This window comes from Hyperoodon ampullatus, assembly GCF_949752795.1.
Source record: "Hyperoodon ampullatus genome assembly, chromosome: 14".
In the NCBI taxonomy this organism is placed as follows: Eukaryota; Metazoa; Chordata; class Mammalia; order Artiodactyla; family Ziphiidae; genus Hyperoodon; species Hyperoodon ampullatus.
The window spans coordinates 66,930,266-66,934,487 of record NC_136927.1 but is presented as its reverse complement, the minus strand read 5'-3'; the positions used below and the strand labels follow the sequence as shown (position 1 = coordinate 66,934,487).

General features: G+C 47.6%; 1 long non-coding RNA gene across 1 annotated transcript; it reads right to left on the bottom strand.

Annotated features, from left to right (window-relative positions):
• Positions 1 to 1,510: 1,510 nt before the first annotated feature.
• On the bottom strand, positions 1,511 to 2,681 carry LOC307063543. The gene is made up of 2 exons (XR_013811250.1): positions 2,486 to 2,681; positions 1,511 to 2,038 (listed from the first exon to the last, which is right to left on the bottom strand). It is a non-coding gene; the product is annotated as an uncharacterized lncRNA (long non-coding RNA).
• Positions 2,682 to 4,222: the final 1,541 nt, after the last annotated feature.

Genomic DNA, 4,222 nt, shown 5'->3' with positions numbered 1-4,222 from the left:
TTAGCCAGCAGTTTCCATAACCATATTATCACCTTCTAGCCACCTCACTTGACATCTTAGTGCCTGCTCACTTCCATGCCCTAAGCGGGGCTCACCTGCCTCCAAGGAAGCTTATCAAGGTATCTCCCCAACCCAAATAGTTGTTTTCAGGAAGAATTCTGAGGCCCACTGTTTCAGTGAACAATGTGTCTCCACCATGTTTCAAAGCCTGAAGCTCAGATGGGATCCAGAATGGAGCTAAGAGTTTGGACATTATAAGTGTACTGGGGCTGTCGAGGCTGTGCTATAGAAGTGAATGGGGCCTCCCAGGGACAGTGAGTGGGGTAAGAGGACAGAAGCCCTGCCAGGGCCTCAGGGACAAGGTTGGAAATGAAAAGAGGGAGGTGGTTGCACAAATCCATCTTCAGGGCAGAGACCCTGAAATGTGAAGGATAAGCCAGGCCCTGGGCAGCACAGGGGCTTGGGAAGGTGTCAGGCAGCAGTCTTGTCATTGCGACAGAAATTCAACTTGAACTAATCAAGGCAGAAAGGAGAATGTGCTTGCTCCTGGTATCTAAGAAAGATTGGCTACTCTAGGTTGAGGCCAGGCAGTGGTGCCCTTGGGCCTCAGCAAATCAGGCACATGGGCTCAGAGGCTGCCAAGACCATCTCTCCATCATTCATTTCTGCTTTCCTTGTTCTCTCACATTGCATCCTGACTCCTTCCATATAATGGGAAGCATGACTACCTGTAGCCTCCAGATCTAAATCCCACAACTTGTACCTTGGAAAGAGATTGGCTTTGCCTCTAGGTTTAAAAATCCAATGGAAGTTTTCTGATTGGTCTAGCTCTAGTCCACTGTCCACCTATGATCCAATCAACTATGGCCAGAGGGGTGGAGCCAAGTTAAAATATGCCCACTCCTTCGGGAACCATATGGACAGAGGAAGGAGGGAAGCGGGGGTGGGGGGTGGGGAAGGGGAGCAGGTATGGCAGGATGAAAGTAGGCCCAATATAGCAATGGATATCCTTGACATCAGGAGCTAGTGACTTCAGCATTAAGTCCAAGGGGTGCCTCTCAGCAATGAAAACCGCAACGGCGGGGAGCCAGAGAGTCAAACAGATCAAGGAGGGAAAGCAAAGGCTCAAGCCAAGCACTGTTGGGCAGGCCAAGGGCTTAGCTTTATTGTCTGCTGGCTATGTGCTGGGTAAGGCCCAGGCTGGGATGGAGATGCTGTCCATCTGGGGCTGACCTATGGCCGCAGAACCTCAATCCCACCCATGGTAACTCCTGCCAGAGAGTGTCTTGATCCAGCAAGTGCCATGACCTGACCCCAGTACCTCCCTTCTCCTCCTCCAGATTCAGGAATGCAATTCTAAGACCTCAAAACCTACAAAACCACCAGTGTTATGGGAACTGGATTTGGGCGAATAGAGATCAGATGAGTCTAGTCTTAGGATGAGTATGGGGAGAGTGTAGAGGCTTTCACAGAGGCAAAAAATTCAGTAATGACCATAGCAATAGCCAGCACCAGTATGAAATATCGAATCGTTATTACATACCCTGCACTTGTGCTAAGCAGCCCTTTTCGTGCATTACTTTATTTTACCATCAAAGTCCTAAGATGTGAGTATTCTCCTCCCCAGGAACTGAATCTCACAGACATTAACTGATTGCTCCAAGGTCACGCAGCTAGGTAGCAGCCAAGCTGGGACTTGAATTGTCTCCATCTGACTGCAAAGCCTGTACCTTAAGCTCCCCCAAGCCTGAGTGGTGAAAACAACCACTTGGCTTGGCATCCTTTTTACTTCTTGTGTCAGTCAGAATGCTTTGGGCTGCAAAAATGAAACCACCAACTTAGTTGATTAACAATGAGAAAAATGCATCAACTCAAAGATTAAGTTCAAAATTTTGATGGCTATAGGAGTCATTAATTCAGCAGCTCAGTGATGTCCCTTCCATCTTCCCACGGTGTCATCATCAGTGTGTTGGTTCATCCATCTGGTCACAAGATGGCTGCTACACCTCCAGGCATCACGTACAGACATGACCACATCCTGCAAACGAAGAGGTACTTTCTCTTTCTGAGCAAGAAAACCTCTGCCAGAAGCCCTTGAGAAAACATTCCTTATACCTTATTGGCCAGAATTGTTCCCACTCCTGTTTCCAAACCAATCATTCACAGGGGAAATGGAAACTTCATGAAAGGTTTGATAGAGCCCATGGCCATTTGTAGGAGGATGGATTACCCCCCAAAATCAAGGCTCTGTTAGAAAGGAGAATGAGGGCAGTGCCCAGTTTGGGGTAAACAAACAAAAATGTATGCTACTCCTCTCTTTTTTCTTTGCAATCTCCAAAATTCTCTTTCTTTACCACTTAACATTTTATTCACCCCTCGAGAATCAACTCCAATATTTCTTCTCGGCAGCCTTCCCTGACTTTTCCCCATCAGATTAATCGCTCTCTTTACTGTGCTTTCAAGGAACTTGGCACATGCTACTTACGTGGTCTTTACTACATCTTTATGCGGAGAGGTCAGGCTTTGGAGCAACTGGACCCAAGTTCATATCCAAGTCTGCCACTTCCTTCACAGGGAACTTTGGGTATATTACTTCCTCTCTTCAAGCCTCAGCTTCCTTGTCTGTAAAGTACACATTCCTTTTTAGGCAGTTTTGAGGATTAAAGCAGGTAATGTGTCTGGGATTATTCAGTAATCTCCTTGGAAGGAAGAAAGGGAGGAAGAAAAGAAACTATCAGGCCGGACTAGACAAAACTCAACTCTCAGCGAGAAAAGCAAAACTCATTCCAAGTTGCCAACCACACAGCCCCTTTCCCCTGAAGGTCCCCTCCCCCTCGTTCTCCCAAGAAAGTCATTTTTCATCCCCAAAGTCATTTGGTTTAGAGAGAAGGGGGAGATGCAGTGGCAGGGTCTGTATTGTGCCTGCCCTGTCGCCATCCATCACCTGGCCGACAGGAACTCACCTCCCACAAATAAAATTATGACAAGCGTCCCCGACCCATCTTTCAGCTGTCGCCTCCCTGTTTCCATCATCTCTGACATTATAAGCCATCAGCCAAGCTGTTTGTCACGCCTGTGACAGGGCCTTGGCATCGCAGGCAGGAGGGCTGTGCTAAGGTATGGCTGGACTCAAGGGTGGGTGTCCCACCCGCACCTGCCATTGGTGATCTCGAGCTATTTCACATGTGCTCTCAGAAAGCGTTTCTCCTCCGAGGGAGAGAGGCAGCAGTCCAGATGTGGAGCAGAACTGGAGGGGAACATTCATTCATTTATCCAAATTATTTAGCAAACATTAATGAATACCTCTACTGTCCTGACCCTGTGTTAGGCACAGCTGCAGCCACAGAGAGAAATCATGCACAGGCCTTGCTCTTGAGCAGTGCCCAGTGCAGTGGGAGAGTGGAGAACAAGCCGTTTCAACAGACAGTGCCCGCACAACTGTGGCAAAGGCAGTCTAAGGATTATGGGAGCACAGAGAAGGGTAGGAACATAGGGATGGCTTCCTGGAGGAGGTGGCATTTGAGCTGAGACCTGCAGGATAAGAAGAAAAGACATGTGAGGGTACAGTGTGAGCAACTCCTTAAAAGGTTCCCTTTCTTTCTTCTCTGCAGGTTTGTCTACTTATACCCCAAAGGGCAGAGTGGAGTGGAGATCTGGGGAAGAGAACCATATTCCAGGCAAATGGAATGGCACGTACAAAGCTCTGTAGTAGTTTCTTGGCGCTGTCGTAATCAATTACCACACGCTTGGTGACCCAAAATGACCAAAGTTTATTCTTTCACAGTTCCAGAGGCCAGAAGTCTAAAACAAAGGCATGGGCAGGGTGGGGGCTTTCTGGAGGCTCTGAGAAAGAATTTGTTTCATGTCTCTTTCTTAGCTGATGGCTGTTTCAGGCAAGCCTTGCTGTTCCTTGGTTTACAGATGTATCATTCCAATCTCTGTCTGCACATGGCTTCCCCTCTGTGTCTCTGTCTCAAATCTCCTTCTCCTTTCTCTTATCAGAACATGTCACTGCATTTAGAGCCCACTCCAAATCCAGGATGATCTCATCTTGAGATCCTTAAGTTAATTATATCTACAAAGACTCTATTTCCAAATAAGTTCACATTTGTAGGTACCTGGGGTTGGGACTTGAACATATGTATTTTAGGGGGACACCATTCAACCCAGTACAGCCCCAAAGGCCAGAGAGCATTCAGAGACAGAGAGTGGCTAAATGTGG